Raw genomic sequence first — 19,369 nt, 5'->3', positions numbered from 1 at the left:
ACCCATCACTAGGAAAGGGACTGCTGTTACTTGCCAGGCCTTTGCTGTGAGAAGGAAACAGAGTCCTTTTGAAAGCTCTGGGTGATGTTTGTGAATATTTAATGATGGAGAAGGTACAATGGCCTCATTTACAGTGATACATCAAAATTAATTTCATGGTGTTTTGTTAAGGAAATACTCTTAACCAGATGCTTTCAAATAAAAATAAATTAGTTAGCAAAACTCTGACAAGAAATTTATCTAATTCTGCAAAGTCTTTGGATGCAAGATTTCCTTAACAAAAATAGAATCATTCATGCAAACATGATTGAGTTCAATTTATTTCTGTTGTTCAAAAGGAAACAGAAAAAAGAAGCATTTCTGTCTTCTGATGCTTCCAACTCAAACGGAAAGTCTTTAATTGAGTCTCATGTTTTTATTAGAAATATATTAAATGCAAAATTAAGTAGAAAGAGAGAGAACCACACAAACATAGAAGGATGTTAAGTATTTGGATTGGAAACATTGAGCAGATCCTTCAAGTACCACATCCATTTCCTGGGCCCAGAACAACATTGTATATTACTGAGTCACCCAACCCATCTCTAAAGGCAATCTCAGAGAAAACAGCCTAGCTCCGTCTGAACTCACGGAACATTAATCCCTGCTGAGTAATAAACCTCACTGCGTGGTTCAGTAAACATATGGACTAAAAGTGATTTCATGGATGAATTTCTTGTATACATTTTACTTTTTGCCATGTGATGTTTTAAAATCATGTATACAGTCAAATTGATCAGTTTTCAAAATTATACCTGGATTTTCTTAAACTTAGATTCTAAAGAAATTTACTCACACTTTCTTCTAGTATGGTTTCATATTTTGCACATTTGGAGTGTATTTTATGTACATAGTGAATCTGAGGTTACATTTTTCCAAATAGCTATCCAATTTCATCCACTCCATTTATTAAAAAGAACATTTTTTTCATTGCTTTGAGACGGCACTTTAATTGCTTCCAAATTTCCACAAACAAGCTTGAGTCTGTTTCTGCATATTCTATGCTGTTTCTCTGGTATGTCTGTCAAGGTATGCTCTAGTACCACTGTTTTAATTATAGAGCCTTTATTGGATGGTTTCATGCTGGACAGGGCTAGTCCCTTCCCCACCTCTTTTTTTTGTTTTTTTTTTCAAGGTGTTCTTAGATATTTCTGCATGTTTCTATAGGAGGTTTCAATCCTAGGGGTAAAGTGTCAGAATTTCTGTGCCAAACTCCCAAGTAATATATGTAAATGTATACATACAGAGCAAGATGAAGCAAATGTGGCAGAATGGTATCAAGTGATGACTCACTGAAGGGCATATGGGTGTTTATAGAATTCTTGCAACTCTTGCTTTAAAAAATTTCAAAATAAAATGTTGGGAGAAACTCAAAGAAACAAGTTGGAGAAAAGTTAAAGTGGTTACCATTTACGCTTTGGAAGAGGGCAGACAGACATGGGAGTGGGAAAGTGGCTCTTCAGCATGTACTTTAAAATAATATTTAGTCTGGGCACGGTGGCTCATGCCTGTAATCCCAGCACTTTGGGAGGCGTAGACGGATGGATCACCTGAGGTTAGGAGTTTGAGACTAGCCTGGCCAACATAGTGAAACCCTGTCTCTACTGAAAATACAAAATTAGCTGGACGTGGTGGCACACACCTGTAGTCCCAGCTACTCAGGAGGCTGAGGCAGGAGAATTGCTTGAACCCAGGAGGCAAAGGTTGAAGTGAGCCGAGAGGGAGCCACTGCACTCCAGCGTGGGTGACAGAGTGAGACTCCATCTCAGAAAAAAATATATATATACATATATAAAAGAAATAATATTTTATTTTGAGCAATCTAAATGTATCAGTGATTCAAAGGAAAACAGAAATCAAGTGAAAATTAATATAATTACCTCAAAATATGGAAGCTATGAAATGAATTTCAGGCTAATGTCAAATTTGGCCAGTGTTAGAAATGGGAAATTTAAACAGTGTCATAAAATGCTTGAGGAATAACACATACTGGGGCCTTTCACCAGACAGAGCGTGGTAGAAGGGAGAAGATCAGGAAAAATAACTAACGGTTACTAGGCTTAACACCTGGGTGATGAAACAATCTGTACAACAAACCCCCATGACACAAGTTTACCTGTGTAACAAACCTGTACTTGTACCCCTGAACTTAAAATACAAGTTAAAAAAATAGAAATTCATGTACATAAGTTATAAGTTATAAAAATAAAATTCTTGAGGATGGATGAGCCAAGGGAGTTCTTCCGGGGGTCTGCCTCTCCCTGGTCCAGGGAGCTACTGGTTGAGAGGAGCTGGGAGCCGGGTGGCATCTCACTCCCAGAGGAGGCATCCCTGGAAACTTAGAGAACTTTTTCATCTAGAGATGACAATTCTGACTCCTTGTCCCACTTTCATCCTCTTCTTTCTCACTCTCTAGAGATTTCTGTATTTATTAAAGGCCAACCAACTTCCATTGGGTGGAGTCCTGTGTAACATGTGTCCTTGTGGTGGAGTTGACACATGCAGATGCACATTTGCACACTTCTGACATCACTTCTTCTCTCTGTGTTCCACTTTTCAAAGCAGACATTCTGAGGAGGAGAGGGGGCAAGAAATTCTTCCTAGTTGTCAAGCTATCTGGCACTACTCCTTTCCCTTAGCTAGACTTTTTCTTTTTTTCTTTTCTCCCTGGAATCCTATTGTCTTGCTTCTTATTCTTCATCTGATTACAGCTCTCCTACTTTCAGGTCTCAGAATAGACTTCACTTGTTCTGAAAATTTTGTCTATACGTTTCGAGACCTTGTTACCTGTTCTTTCCAGGTACTCCCATAGTCCTTGGGATAAGGACAGCATAGGACATTTTGTGGTGTGTTGTAATAACCTAATGATGACCAACATTTACTGAGCACTCACTATATGCTCAGGGCTTAAAGTATTATTTGACTTCCACATCAATCCCATGAGGAGGAGACATTTTGACCTCTATTTTACAGAAGAGGAAAGGCGGCTTAGAGAAACGTAGTCACTTGTGGTGATGGGCAGTCTTTAGGGTGGCCTCCAGTGATCCCCACCTTCTGGCATTCACAGTCTTGTGTAATCCCCTTCCCTTGAAAGTGGGGCTAGTAACTTTCTCCTCAATAGAACACAAAGTGGTTAAAGGTCACTTCTGTGATTTGATTATAGAAGACTGTGACATGTATCTTGGTGGCAGATTCTCTCTAATGCTTTCTGAGCTTGTACCCTTTGATAAAACAAGATAGTATGTTGGAAAGGCTCATATGGCAAGAGACTGAGGGTGCCCTCTGGCTAACTGCAACCGAGGTCCTCAGTCCAACGACCCTCAAGAGTTGAATACTGTCAATAACTGCATGAGTACACTCAGAAGTAGATGTCTCTGCTGTTGAAACTGCAGATGAGACACTACTCTTGTGTATGATTGTAGCTTTGTGAGAGACCTCGAGAAAGAGGGCTCAGTTGAGTTATGCCCAGATTCCTGACTCAGAAACTGTGAGATAATAAATTTGTGTTGTATTAAGCTGCTGCATTTTGGGGTAAAAGCAGGTAACTTTGGGTAACTGGTAGGTAACTTAGCAATAGATTGTTAGCAATAGACAACTAATACACTTGACTTAGATCCCGCAGGTAGAAAGAATACAGGGTTAAAATCCGGGACCTCTGATTCCCTCAATGAATACTTACGTCATGCTTCCTGGCTACTTACCAATTATTATTTTTTTCATTTCAAACTTGTTCTAACTTTAATTCCTGGCATTTAGCCTGAATCTGGTATTTTTTGCATCCTTGATAGTTATGGAACGACTGTGGGTCATGGACAGTGGATCCATGAAACACAAAATATTGTATGGTAAATTAGCCAATCAAAGCAACATTTTTTTAACTTTGTATTTCTTAAAATTGAGAAAAGAGAGGCTGGGCGCGGTGGCTCATGCCTGTAAGTAATCCCAGCACTTTGGGAGGCACTTTGGGATCACGAGGTCAGGAGATCGAGACCACCATGGCTAACATGGTGAAACCCCATCTCTACTAAAAATACAAAAAAAAATCAGCCAGACGTGGTGGCGGGCACCTGTAGTCCCAGCTACTCGGGAGGCTGAGGCAGGAGAATGGCGTGAATCCAGGAGGCGGAGCTTCCAGTGAGCGAGATCTCTCCACTGCACTCCAGCCTGGGCGACAGAATGAGACTCCGTCACAAACAAAAAAAAAAAAAATTAAAAAAAAAAATAAATAAATAAATTGAGAAAAGGGAAGAGCTACACATGGCACAATGCTTGGAACTATTTTGCACTTCTGCATGCTGACTGCTATGTTAGGTTGCATGGTTAATTTTAACATCTCTCTACATTAGAATGGGGATTGGGTACCACACATGGGCCCTGATTTGAAATGAATTACTTTAAAAAACATTTGTTAAACACCCTGAAATTTCTGCCTATGTGCCAAGTCCTTGAAACACAAAGCTGGATAAAGCAGTGTAAGGGCAAGAACAAATACAAATAGTGACATCATTGCATGATGTGATAAGCGATTTAATTACAATTTGAACAAATTACTATGGGAATAAAGGATAAACCAATAGTACAGTGGGTAACCTTCCTTCGGTTGTCTCCCTGTTTCTTTCTCTCTCATTTTCTCTGTCTACACACATGTGCACATTGACACATATATTGATATAGTTCTGGCTAATTCAGAAAATCATGAATGTTTACTCAAGAGAATTGAGATTTTACTCAATGATTTTAATTGTAAAGTGACTATGAGAAAAAGTTCAGGTGAAATGACTTGGCCAATCTGAAGTAGGTTGTTATCAATTTTAATGAATCATTGAGCAACAGGTTTAGAGACGACATTAAAAGAGACGACACGCAAATAAAAACCAGAGAACTGCCAATTGAAGGGAACAAGCAGAAAAGCGATTTAAAGGGTTGTTCTTCTGATGTTCAAAGTAACTTTTGGTGATTTTACACACAGAGAAAAAGATAACGTTTTTTCCCTACTTCAAGGCACTGCCATACAAAATAATCAAAAAGAAAAAGTATGACTTTCAGGTAGCCATTTTCTACACCTCGATAAGATTAAAGGTCTGATTTTCATCGGTTTACTTACAGTGAATTTGCACTGCTACATGGTATTGTTAGTCTGTGTGGGATACCATAAGGTGTCTCCCAAGAACTTAGGAATAATGAAAATAAAATTGTTCCCTCAGAGCTAAACTATGAGCCAAACAAATAATAAATAAAAGTGGAGAATCACAGTTACCTTAAATAGACAAAAGAACTCCCAGACTGCAAGACTTGATTGTAACCAGCCTGAATGTATTAGAGTACTAAGGAAGAATATAGTCTCAACTGATGTCTGCACAGCCTTGGGAGGATAAGGGAAAAGAAAGTCTCAGAGTAATATGGGCATGTCATTTAAGCATGGTCCTAGCTAGGGGATAAGAGCAGCCTTTTGAGTAGGATGTGTCTGGCTCTTACACACCAGATTAATCTCCCAAATCCTTGTTGTGTGCTCTTTACATGGTCAGGAAGGAAATCTCCACTTGTGATCTGGCTTCCTGTATGGGTTAAAGTAAGCAAGGCAGATCCTGAGAAGAGGCGACGGAAGAAAGTATCAGTTTGTTGAAGAAAGATAATATCAGTTTGTTGAAGAAAGAATAGAAAGCACGGGCCGGGTGGAGTGGCTCACGCCTGTAATCCCAGCACTTTGGGAGGCCGAGGCGGGTGGATCATGAGGTTAGGAGATCGAGACCATCCTGACCAATATGGTGAAACCCCGTCTCTACTAAAAATACAAAAATTAGCTAGGTGTGGTGGCACGTGCCTGTAGTTCCGGCTACTCGGAGGCCGAGGCAGGAGAATCGCTCGAACCTGGGAGGCGGAGGTTGCAGTGAGCAGAGATCACGCCACTGCACTCCAGCCTGGCGTCAGAGCGAGACTCCATCTCAAAGAAAAAAAAGAATAGAAAGCATGAATAGTGATTGCAGACATAAATTTCAGTAGTCCGCTGAAGAAATATTCTGTGATTTAATGTCAGTCTTTTTAATGTCACAATTTAGAGCAAACTTTTTCTCCCTGAGAATTTTAACATGCTTAATCCCCTTTCATCTTAAACAATAAAATAAAAGAACCATGCCACCTCCACTTTTTCCAACACCCCTTTCCTGAGTTCCAGCTAACACTGTGAAAGCAAGGTGTATGTTTCTTAAGTATTCATCTAAGTTCTTGGATTTATTTACGTATTGTTTCCCTCTGGCATTAATAAGAGTATTGTTTGAATTTTCCAGTGGTATTTCAGTTACACTCTGTTGTTTCAAAAGAAAGTTGTTTGTCCAAGCTTGTCCAAGTCAATTTCAAGAGGCTCAGCCACCAAAAGGTTAATCAAAGAGGAAGCCAAGGTCGTCAGTGAAGCCTCACAAGAGGTAGGATCACATGGGTGAAGTGGGCACCCATGGGTCCTACCATCCTTGGCATCAGGTTAAGTCTCCATTGTGGACCACCTTTGTCTGTCTGAACCATTCCTCTCAGATTTTAGAGTCTGGAAATTTCCTGAGTAGCTTAAGAGAAGATAAGAGCCAAAGTTTCCAAACTGTAGAAATAACCCAAATGCATGACTCTTTTTATTTCCATAAATTTGGCCAGAGACATGACAATTTGGGCAACTCTGTGAAGTATTTTACATTTAATGATTTTTATGACCCAAACTCTGCTAGGCAGAATAGTATAAGCATTTGTAATCCGTACTAAAATAATCCATTGGGTATAAAATCCAAATTTCGACATTGGATGAAATGGTGTGTTCTGGGCCTACCAAGATAGTTATTACACATATAAGAACTCAAAACACTAAAGCAACTGGTGGAAACAATTGCTCTTCTCCTTGCTGTAAACATGAAAGTGAGAAGCAGCAAAGAACGATCAACACATTAACACCCTTTTCATATTTTTTGTGACAGCTACCTGGAAAGGGCAGGAAAGAAAAATGCAGATAAGAAAATTAAAACCACAGACTCCTGGGGGACAAACAAGAGCCTTCTGATCCTAATTTGATCTGAAGTTAAGAATGAAGGGGATTTCTGTAGCAGTTTCTTTTGCATAGCAGAGCTCCGACTTTTCCAGCAACAGCGTGTCCCTGGAAGCTACACAAAGTCCTCTTTGATTGCCTGTGATCAAAGCCACGAAGGCTCTCCTGCAACATCTTAGCTTCAGAAAGCCAGGAAAATCAGAATGCTGAGAGATTAATAATTCCTAAACACATTTTTAAGGTGAGTGGTACTTCTAACAGAGCTTCATTATTACTAAAAATGATTTGCTTCTGACTCTCCCGTTGGGGAAAAAGTTAGCCTTAACTTTCCGATGAGCAAGTTGCATGTTATAGTAGATATTGAACAATATAGTCAGTTGTTTTCCTCAGAATTTATGCAGCTGATCACATAGGGATAGGACTGGATGATAGAAAGCTCACTAGACTGGAAGTCAGGAGACTCAGCTTTGTCACCAATCAGATATAGCATCGTGGGCAGGTCTAATAGCCTTGGCCTCAGCATCTCCATCTGTGAAATGGGCTGAAGGGCTTGAGCTCTCTGTAACCTCTTTGGGATGTGCTAGTTAAGGTGGCTCCCATTGGATTCCACATATCTTTGTTTATAGCCTTGACTGACCCTTCACAAGACTGCCAAATCCCAAGCTGCCTCCTCTTCTGTACCATTTCTGCCACTTTTGGGTCTTTATTAGCAGGAGAGTGAAGACACTTTAATATGAATTCACATGCAGCACTTGACTAAGGGTTATTTCTACCTTTTAAAAGACGGCAAGCGAAAGCATACAACTTGATATATAGGGGTGGGAAGGATCACATTTTAAAGTCAGAAGAACTGCTTATATATTTCAACTATAAAATTTATTATCTGTGTGAATTTCATTAAATTATTTAACTTCTCTAAGTCTCAGTTTCTTATCTGTATAATAAAACACAGTCTACATGTTGCAGTGAAGTTAAAAAGAGTCTTTATGAAAAGCGTAAATTTTTATTTAATATCAAAAGTACATAATCTAAGTTGTGAAGTCTTTATTATTTTTACTATTTATTTTTATTTATTTGAATATTTCATGAATATTACTAGTAGTTGTTATATAAGAGTATTAGTAGTAGTAGTTGTAGGGATAAGAACCAACAAATTATTTTTTAATGATGGCATTTCATATACAACGAGGAATCGGGGTAGAAGAATTAATTGGGGAGAGGGAAGCCTCTATTTGGGGTAATTAAAATATGTACAACCATACCTAAACTAGTCACCCTATTTTACTTCCTTCTGTCCCTTCCTTCCCTCCCTCCCTCCCTCCTTCCTTTCCTCCCTCCCTCGTTTCTTTATTCCTTCCTTTCTTGCTGTGTTGCTTTCTTTCTGAATATGCACCTACTCTACATTTGCAAACTCCAACTCTGGATCCATTCTAAAGGAAGACAAGCCAACCACAGCATAGAAACTACACCCTGAGCCAGAGCTCTGGGTCACAGGAGGCATCTGGTAGGGAGAAAAGATGTGGCAATTTTACTTGGAACTGCAAAGATTTGAGACTCAGAATCACGCTGACATTTGGGGACCTAGCAGGGATGTATAGACAAAATGTGGCACCACATTTGTCTGGAATGACTGATTGCTGAGGCAGATTTTCTTGTAAAGGTAGGAACACCAGGAAGTATGGTCCAATCTCTCCTTGATTTTCTGATGAGGGTCAATAGAGAGAGAGAAGGAGAGAGAAGAATGAGAGAAGCAAAATTTGGAGACTGTTGCAGAGTCAGCTCTCTTACAGATTCTCAGAAGAAAAAAGAAAACCTGTGATACTGATATATCAAATAAGAGGTTTGATATATTATTAGATATCAAATTGATATATCTAATAAGATAGGTTTGATATTTTCACTCACGTCTGTGTGAAGAGACCACCAAACAGGCTTTATGTGAACAATAAAGTTTTTTAATCGCCTGGGTGCAGGCGGGCTGAGTCCGAAAAGAGAGTCAGCAAAGGGAGATGGGCTGAAGCCGTTTTATAAGATTTGAGTGGGTAGTGGAAAATTACAGTCAAAGGGGGTTGTTCTCTGGTGGGCAGGGGTGGGGGTCATAAGGTACTCAGTGGGAGAGCTGTTGAGCCAGGATGAGCCAGGAGAAGGAATTTCACAAGGTAATGTCATCAGTTAAGGCAGGTATCAGCCATATTCACTTCTTTTGTGATTCTTCAGTTACTTCAGGCCATCTGGATGTATACGTGCAGGTCACAGGGGATATGATAGCTTAGCTAGGGCTCAGAGGCCTGACGGATACAACATTTGGTTATATTTGATATATCTTATAATAGATACTATATATATAAAATATATCTTATATATTTGATAAATATATATAATATATAATATATATCTTATAATATATATTTGATATATATTAGATAGGTTTTAAATATGATTAGTTGGCAAGAAAGCTACCTCACACCACCCTTACTGCAGCCTTTTGCACATTTCTGGTCCTTAGCCTACCTCCATTTCATCTGGTAATAGTAATGGTGGGACTGGACCTTTTTTCCAGATCACCTTCTTTTAGCTGCCTCTTGGTGCCACTTTTCCCCTTCAAGGTTGCTCTTGCTGCTGAAGGTTTACCATGACTTTATCTCTGTGGATGGGAATGGGGAGTGAGCGTATGTTATTAAGGAGCCATCTCTTAATGATACAGTCCTGGGCCCAGGAAGAACTTGCAATTGCATGCTCCATAAGTCCTTCTTTATTCCTTCCATGCACACAGCAGCTCTGCTAATGCCTCTCAGCCTGACACACCCAGTCAATCTGTTACAGGCAAGATGGTTTTTACTACAATGGGAGGGAATCTGCATATGTCCTGGTGGATACTGGTGCATCTGATTTTTACATAGGTTGCAAATAATTTGACCAGTTTGTTAATGACCTTTTAATGTGCATTTGCATTATGATTGTTCCCATTATTTGCCATTCTAATTCCACTTATGGGGGTTTTCTTTTGAGAAGCTAGCTGTCTTTCCTACCTGCCTGTAACACATTCACAAAGTTAATGAGGACATGTGCACATGGCAGTGGGTGTCACCATTTTAATTGCTTCCAAATATAGTTAGCATATGTTGTCTCAGTATAGAAAATCTGAATTAAAATGCTAAGCCTTTTTAGTACTAGCAAGAGATAACAGTCTCTAGAGCTAGGGCTCTTCTGGCAAATTCATGATGTTTCCCTAGGGTTCAAGAAGAAGCTGGTTTTTCTGAAACAACTCTATTATCCTTTTGATGTCCTTGGACTTTTAACGTTTCTGTAGATAGTGATCTGGCAACTTCCACGAGACAAGGTCAGAGCTAGAATGGGCTGGGACTTGCTTTCATTAGTATGTGCCTAAGCACTTGGTGCAGGAATGATATCCTTAACACTAGCTTTCCTGTTCAGTCATTTTATCCCTAATTTAACTATTTATAAGAACAAGGAACTTAATTTTGTTGAGGTCCTACAAAAAATTTTGCGTATTCTTTGGTTATATGCTGTAAGCATGAAGGATGTGTGAAATTTCTCGAAAGAGAAAGTCTGTTTCTTCTTTGCAAGAAGCTTACTATTTCTTGGATGAGACCAAATGGCCAGAAAAAGGAGCTTAACAATATTGTACAAAGTAAATTCAAAGAAAAAATATGGCCAAGCACAGTGGCTCACACCTGTAATATCAGCACTTTGAGAGGCTGTGGTGGGAGGATCACTGGAGGTGGGGGGTTTGAGACCAGCCTGAGTAAAATACTGAGACTCATATGACTACAAAAAAAACTTAAAAAATAAAATATTAGTGAGTGTGGTGGCATGTGCCTGTAGTGCCAGCTTCTTGGGAGGCCGAGGCAGGAGGGTTGCTTGAGCCCAGGAGTTAGTTCAAGGCTACAATGAGCTAGGATCATGCCACTGCACTCCAACTTTGGGTGACAGAGTGAGACCCTGCTTCCAAAAAAATAAAACGTGTATATAGGTAATGCATCTGTTATTGAACGGTACCAGGAAAGGAGATTTCTTAAATGATTGGAGAAGGTGGGAGTGGAAGACTCTGCTTAGAAATGCCAGACAAGTTCAGATTTGATATGACAGGCTGCTCTAGTTCCTATTTGGAGAACCTGCAAAATAATACGCACAGTACCCTCTGCTCTTGTCAGATGATAACATGCCAGAGGCAAGAGCTCTTTTTCAGGTGAGAGCGTGCATGTGTGTGTGTTTTGAGTTTGCAAGCTGTCTTACTTCATCCATGTTTAGTGGAAAAGAATATTGGCCCATTGCATAATAACAATTATTAATAGTTAATAGCAATTTTATAAAATACATTGTCTAGTGCAATGTAACAAAGGATATTCTCTTCTTCATGTATAATAAAATATACTTTGATTGAGAAGCAAGCCCTTCGTCTGCATTATACAAATAGATAAGAGGTAATTAATGGGAAGACTTTCTTTTTTCTCTCTAGGAAAATCAATCACGTACTTGGCTTCCTTGGCTGCCTGTCAAGAAAACATCTTAACTCTCCAGGCACTGAAATATCTTAGAGGCAAATTGAATGCTCAAGACATGAAGCCTGTGACGAAATCAGTGCTGGACTCTCCGCAGATGGGGCCAGTGTAGCAAAGCCCTCTGGCATAGATGGGCTTCTTATTACTGTTAGTTACCATCAAATTGTTCCCGTGAAACCACACAAAATTTTACCAATTCCCTTTAGGTCAAGAAAGAGAAATGGGAACAAAAGTAGAAAACAAATCATTCACTCTGTTCTAGAATATAAAAGCAGATATTGACAGGCTATTTTTAAAAGAGTTACCTTTAAAATCATCCTTTTGCTTTATTAAAGAAAGCAGTCTTTGATTTCATGTACAGGTGTATGAAATAATTTTAGGTAAACAGTACGAAGAGCTAAGGGAAAAGTCTGTGTGCCTCAGAAGAGGGAATGGTGTGTGCGATTGGATTATTGGATGTTCTGTGCCCTTGTGTAGTTATGTAGATCATATGTACATTGAGCAAAACCTACCCGGATCAGAACATATGGAAATCTCCATGGACCAGTAAGAGGTATTGGGATCCTTTTTCTTAAGGAGAAAAATCCTTCAAAGTTAGGTACCCTTTGCTAGGCAGGCAGACTCGTTACCAAAACTGCAGTATGCAGAGAAGTCTTGAGTGTTTGAAAACTGGCTTTGATAGGATGACAAGTCTGTGTGTAAATTAGTCTGCATAGTAAAGTATTCTAATTTTTCCTGCATAGTAAAATACCAATCAGCAACAAAGACAGATTACAGCTGGAACAAATGCACTTAGTACACTTGGATTTTTCCATACTAATGAAGTTAAACAGAAAAATAAATAAATACAGCAATAGGAAAGTCCAAAATACCTCATGTGTGGCTTTGTTATGTACTTGGAGATAGATGCTTACACATATGTGTCATGCTTACAGAGACTGAGGTCCCAGGCAGGAGACAGAGAATACGGAAGGAAAAACTAAACTTCCTATAGAAAATGCATGCAAAACAGGTTTCAGAGCCAAATAATCACGTGTTCAAATTCTGTTTCCTACTATTTAGTTGAGTTACAGATTGTGAAACCATAATTTCCTCTCTTACGAAATGGGGAGTAATCCTCACCCTGTGGGATTCTGTGAGGAATAAATGCAAAAGCACACATCTGACACAGAAGACTGTGATTGTCATTTCAATGTGTCAGCTTGACTAGGTGACAGTACCCAGTCATTCAATTAAGCACCAACCTGGGTGTTACTGGCAAGGTTGCTGAAATACTGTGTAACTCAACTAAATAGTAGGAAACAGGATTTGAACACGTGATTATTTGGCTCTGAAACCTGTTTTATATGCATTTTCTATAAGAAGTTTAGTTTTTCCTTCCGTATTCTTGGTCTCCTGCCTGGGACCTCAGTCTCTGTAGGCATGACACATATGTGTAAGCATCTATCTCCAAGTACATAACAAAGCCACACATGAGGTATTTTGGACTTTCCTATTGCTGTATTTATTTATTTTTCTGTTTAACTTCATTAGTATGGAAAAATCCAAGTGTACTAAGTGCATTTGTTCCAGCTGTAATCTGTCTTTGTTGTTGATTGGTATTTTGCTATGCAGGAGAGATTGTTAGCATCTGCAATTTGTTCACTTTCAGTAAAGCAGATTATTTTCCGTAATCTGGGTGGGCCTGATCCAACCAGTTGAAAGGATGTAAGGGTAGAACTGAGGTGTACCTGGGGGACAGGAAATTCTCCCCATGGACTGCAGCATCAGCTTCAGCCTGGGAGTCTCCATTCTCTCCTTCTTGATGGCCTGCCCTATAGATTTCAGACTTATCTAGTCTCCACAGTCATGTAAGCCAATTCTTTGTACTCTGTCTATATGTCTAAATCTATCTATCTAGCTACCTAGCTAGCTATTATCTATCTATCTATCTATCTATCTATCTATCTATCTATCTATCTATCTATCTATCTATCCTAGTTATATATTTCTTTCATGGAATGCTGACTAATACAAGTAAGAATCCTAAAATATTATTTTCCATATAATCCAAATATGAAGGTTCATATTTGAGTACACCAATTCTATATTTCTATCACATTGTAGTGGTGGATAAAAATAAATATTTGTTTTCTGCTCATCTCCTTTAAACTAGAGGAGAAAGAAAGGGTGCCTGGAAGTTCTCAAGTCTTTTCCTGTTAGTATATTAGTATGGATTCACTGATTTGAAGCATAATCATCCTACACTTAGATAGCCTAGCCTTGAGGAAATCAGGCACAAGGCAGTTTAATTGCCCTGGTTGAGAAGGGAAAGCGAGAACTTAGGGTAAGAACATCAGCATCAACATCAACATGGGACACCATTTACCATGTGCCAGGCACTGTTCTTAACAGTTAACTAACAGGCGTTCACTTATTTCCTCTTCATGGTGACCCTAAGAGGTGAATACCACTATCATTCTCACATTCCAGGTGGGGGATCTGAGGCATGAAGTTTAAATTGTTTGTCCTGGAATGTGGTAAAGTCATAGTGGCCACAGCAAGAACATGGCTCCAGAGAGCAATGTGTCTGTAGAGTGGAAGCTTCTTTGGGTGCCTCTTTACCTGGAGAGACAGGAGGCAGGTGGAAGAATGTAATCCCATAGAGCAAGGAGCATCCACAGGAGCCCTCTGATATGGAATGAGAACTAGAGGAGAGATAAAAAAATAGGGAGAACTAAGGGCAAGGAATCTGAAAACAGGACTGTTAGTTAAAATGTCAGTGTAGGGACAACGTCTTGGTCTTTCTGGTCTCCAGAATTTAACTAATTTAACTCAGTGCCTGGAAAGTAGAATATATCCCAAAAATCTGTCATGAATTAAGTAAAAAGGTTAGGATAACATTTTGCTAGGAGCTGGCCTAGATATTAGGGTTATAAGAGAAATGCAAAGCGTATTTTTACTGTCTGTGATTGAGGCCATGGTTATTAAGGTAATCTGGCTTACAAAAACCTCTTAAAGACTAAAAAAACCATTTTTGAGTTCTTTAAGTGGATGCCTCAAGGAACATTCAGGGAAAATTTTATTATGAGCATGTGATATTTAAAATAAATGAGAAAATTCTATCATATTTGTACCTTTTAGTTTGCCACTTGAAATACAAACCAGTGGCCGGGCTCGGTGGCTCACACCTGTAATCCCAGCAGTTTGGGAGGCTGAGGCGGGCGGATCACTTGAGGTCAGGAATTTGAGACCAGCCTGGCCAACATGGTGAAACCCCAAAAATCAGCCAGGCGTGGTGGCGGGCGCCTGTAATCCCAGCTACTCGGGAGGCTGAGGCAGGAGAATCGCTTGAAGCTGGGAGGCAGAGGTTGCCGTGAGCCAAGATTGCACCATTGCACTCCAGCCTGGGCAACAAGAGTGAGACCCCATCTCAAAATAAAAAATAAAAATAAATAAAAAAAATTTTTAAAAAGAAATACAAATCAGTGACTGAAATGGATATATCCCAACCAGGGACTGTTCCAAAACCACATTTAAAAGGGGTTGGTGGTCTCATTTCAATTCCTGTCACATACACTGTTCCAATTGGTAAATCCCTGCAGACAAAGCAGAAACTCAAAAATCAGGGTAGAAGCTTTCTTTCAACTTCAACTTCTCAGATTAACTATTTTGGTAAACAGCATATGTTTTTCTCACATAGTGCTAATGTTATAATGGTCAACCTCCAGATTTAAGTGCATGGATTAACTAAACTACACTACTTCTGTGAATAAAAGATGTTTGTTTTACTAAATTTGCCAATTTAATTAACGAACACAATTTCTTATATATAGAAAATTTGAAACATAAATAGTGATTACTTCTATGACTAATTTTTTTCCTAATAAATTCCTGCTTAAAAGATTTTCGGCATGAGGATAGCATTATATTTTAAGTTCTTTCTCAAAGAAGCCAGTCAATCAAGAGCTTATTGAGTGTGTACCAGATAATCATTTTTTTTCCCCCAGAGGACTTAACTTTAAGTAAGATTTTTAAACTTCTGCATTAGTGATATTTTGGGTTGAACAATTTTATGCTGTGGAAGACAGTCCTATGTTTTTGATTTTTTAGCAACATTCCTGACCTCTACCCATTAATGCCAATACTACCCCTCCCTCACTTGTAATCTTAAGTGTGTCCAGACATTTCCATATCCCTAATTGGCAAAATTATTCCCAGTTGAGGGAAGCTACTTTATATTCTTGAAATAGATTGCACTGGACAGCGTAGGCTATCTATGACAAGTGTTTCTGAGATCTTAGCTTCAGATAATAGAAATTTATCTTTTGCTCTAATCAGAGAACAGTGAAGGTCATGAAGGTGGGAAGGAGTAGCATGTTCCACATTAGAGATCTTCCACCTTTCACCTGCTGGAGTCACATTCCATTGGCCAGAATTTAATCATCCGTGCCCACCTAAATGCAAGGAAAGCTGTGAAAAATACTCTGATTGCATGCCAAGGAGGAAAAAGAACTAAGATTTGGGAAATAACATCAAGTCTCTGTTACAGGGTGTACTAGTCTGTTCTCACGCTGTTAATAAAGATGCACTCGAGAATGGGCAATTTATAAAGGAAAGAGGTTTAATGGACTCACAGTTCCACATGGATGGGGAGGCCTCACAATCATGGAGGAAGGTGAATGAGGAGCAAAGTCACGTCTTCCATGGTGGTGGGTAAGAGAGCTTGTATAGAGGAACTCTCCTTTATAAAACCATAAGATCTTATGAGACTTATTGACTATCATGAGAACAGCATGGGAAAGACCTGCCCCCATGATTCAATTATTTCCATCACGTCCCTCCCACGACACATGGAAATTATGGGAGCTGCAATTCAGGATGAGATTTGGGTGTGCACACAGCCAAACCATATCACTGGGATTACAACAAAATAAGGTCAAGTCATGACAAACAGCTTATTTTGATGGTGTTGGAAGGGCTTGCCACAAAACATCATTAAACTTATTCACTTCCAGTCAAAGAAGCCTGTATTTGCTTACATAGTCCTAGAACACTGAGCCAAATTATGAAAGAACAATCTCAAAGCCTCTTTTTCGGTCATTAGTGTGCGTTTAGTGAGATAATGCACCCTCTTCTAGTCCAGCATTCTCTTCAGGTTCTTCAAGCCTGTCTCAGAGCTATCAAGGAGGCAGCAAAAGGGATGCCTTTGATCTGCTGTTTCTGGATTCACAAGGAGCTCAGAGAAACAACCAGGACACAGAACAAAACAAAACATGGAGCTCTAATTTAGGGGTTTCAGCTAAGGGAGCCACTCAGCATCAGCACTGGGGAGGAGGTAGGTAAATCCCGATTCAGTTTCTGGCTTCAGAAGCTCCCCTCTGTGAGATCTTCAGAAATCTTCTTAACTGGAAAACAGCTTCAGTTCCCTTATTTTCTAATGTTATGTTTTCAAGGTTGTTGTTAAGATTAAACGAATGTATATAAAGCAACTGGTGAACAGAGTGCCTGGCACAGCAGTATTTACTTACGTACTTCTTAAGTCTTTGGAATCATAGATTATACTATTGGCAGACAGACTGACAGATGTATAGACATGATCCAAAAGAGAATGGAAAGAAGATGTGGAGAGGGTGAACAGAAGCCAGAAACCAGAACAAAGGAAGACAATAGAGACACTGGAACATTACTAGAGAGTTATAGAGTATTGGGTTTAATTTTAGGTAGAATGCATTTTGTTAACTCTTTCTGGTTTTTCTTTGATTTGTCCATTATACAAAGCTGACCTCTCTTCCCTCTGCTGTCTACTCTTCTCCTCCCTAGAAGGTAGACAGTGACAGATGCTAAGATTGATTTGTCCTAGGCTATCTCAATAAGGACATTTTCTCTACAGAATTTTCTAATTCCAGTGAGCCCCAAACCATAATTGTGAGCAGCTGTTCAAACCTTTTAGTAATGATAGTAATAAAGAGTGCTACCATTTATTGGTTGTCCATAAAATAATCTTTATTCTGTGTCTGTTCTAGTTCTCACAGCTTCCTTTATGAGAAAGATTTCTTCTTCTGTTTATAGGTGAGAAATCTGAGACCTAAGAGATTAAGTGATTGGCCTGTGTCCAAGGTCTTGAGATTTGAATCCACTTTTTCTGACTCCAAAGCCTGATCTGTTTCTTCCTAACATGTTGCCTGCCTTCTCTAAGCATATACAGTGTTGGGAATGTATGACACTGTTCTAGAGCCTCATCCTCTTTTCACCTCTGACATCCTCTTGTTTGTGGCCTGGTTGTCAGATCATTTGCGCTGGGAAACCCTCATTGGCGGAGGCAAAGTGGCAAGTGAATAAAGGTGGCAATTTCCAGGGGGACCTCATTGCACATCAGATACAAGGTGTGACTCAGGCATGTGCCCCAACATAAAAGCCAAGAAAATGCCAGGCCTTTAAATAAGAAACACTGGATGTTTTCTGCAACTTAAATACAAGTAAGCTTGGGGGGCAGGGAGGGAAATTGTTGTATTTGAAGCTAACAGTGTTTTGAAACTTTCCCATTTCACCATTAATGGTGTCACATAATCAAATTAGCCTTTAAGAGCAATCATCACTCCATGGGTGGCACCGTGGTATGCAAAGATGCCTCGGAGATTTTAATTCTCTCTTAACAGCTTTCCACAATAAAACAGCTACCGAATTTGAAAGTCATTGAGAGTAATTCTAGTGGATCTTGTTCATACACGGCCTTGCAGAGGCGTCTCAAGAGCTAGTGGCTTAGATTGAGTCACTTTATACAGTTAAAGCTGTAGATACAAGCGCAGACAGAAAACTGTACCTCTGAACACCTGTAGATGTCTGTCAGTGATTCACAGTTCATACAACGCCAAGATTCAAGTTTCTCTTGGAAGGGCTTTTAGTAATTCAGATGAAAAAAACTTTCCAGATAGATTCCAAGGGATTATGTTTGGGGACTGCAAAGGTGGAATTTCCAAAATTTTGTGGGCTTACTTTTTTAGTTTTACAACAACACTTACCTTTCCTGTGTGATACTTGCCGATTACAAGGGCAATACCCTGTCCTCGGTAATCTACTGTGGGCTTGCTGTTGATGATGATAGATTTCACCATGAAACCTGTGACTTACCCAAGTTGTCAGAAACTACTAATTTCCCTGATAAGCACTTTGCCAAGCTGCTAAATGCCCCTTGGAGACACAGTGCCCCTGTTGCCTGCACACTTTGGACCTTTTCCATTAGCTTCTGACCCATTGCACTTGCACTCAGCACATGCTCTAATGTGAACTTCCAGCTCAGAACCCAGGTTTTTGAACTCATGAGCGCATTCAGCGTCCCTTGCTATCACAACCGGCTTGACAGAAAGACCATAGGCCAAGTGCAGCAGAGTTCCTGCAGCACAATACCCTTGCTCTCTCTGAAGTACTGAAAACAGGCCTGCCATTTAGCCTAAGTAGAAATTTAATTAATATGTTGATGAAATAGATCAAATATTACTGTATAACTTTCAACAAGAAAACCAATTCTGAAATGAAAAAAAGCAAATCATGCTATATATTAAGATAAATATTTATTTAGAAAAAGTTCTTATATTTCACAAGTATTCAGTGTATGTGAAATTCAATTGTCTTTTAAATCAGATTCTATTTATGCCTTTACAATTACAGTTAGAATTTTAAAAATGTTTCTTTCTTCTCTCTTTCTTTCTTTCTTTCTTTCTCTCTTTCTTTTCTTTCTTCTTCCTTTCTCCCTTTCTTTCTCCCTTTCTTTCTTTCTTTCTTTCTTTCTTTCTTTCTTTCTTTCTTC

At 39.3% G+C, this 19,369-nt stretch overlaps 1 protein-coding gene and 1 long non-coding RNA gene across 6 annotated transcripts in view; one reads left to right on the top strand and one right to left on the bottom strand.

Annotated features, from left to right (window-relative positions):
- GRIK1 (glutamate receptor, ionotropic, kainate 1) overlaps positions 1–19,369 on the bottom strand; it is a 415,343-nt gene that overhangs the window by 208,567 nt on the left and 187,407 nt on the right. The window lies entirely within an intron of this gene.
- The window catches only part of LOC105500798, a 15,785-nt gene continuing 2,748 nt past the window's right edge, over positions 6,333–19,369 (top strand). The window contains exons 1-4 of the long non-coding RNA XR_001000080.1: positions 6,333–6,458; positions 6,993–7,301; positions 16,721–16,900; positions 17,589–17,634. This is a non-coding gene — a long non-coding RNA (uncharacterized LOC105500798). The remainder of the gene's footprint in view (positions 6,459–6,992; positions 7,302–16,720; positions 16,901–17,588; positions 17,635–19,369) is intronic.

This window comes from Colobus angolensis, unplaced genomic scaffold (assembly GCF_000951035.1).
Source record: "Colobus angolensis palliatus isolate OR3802 unplaced genomic scaffold, Cang.pa_1.0 Scaffold69, whole genome shotgun sequence".
In the NCBI taxonomy this organism is placed as follows: domain Eukaryota; kingdom Metazoa; phylum Chordata; class Mammalia; order Primates; family Cercopithecidae; genus Colobus; species Colobus angolensis.
This window is presented reverse-complemented; position numbering and strand designations above follow the sequence as displayed.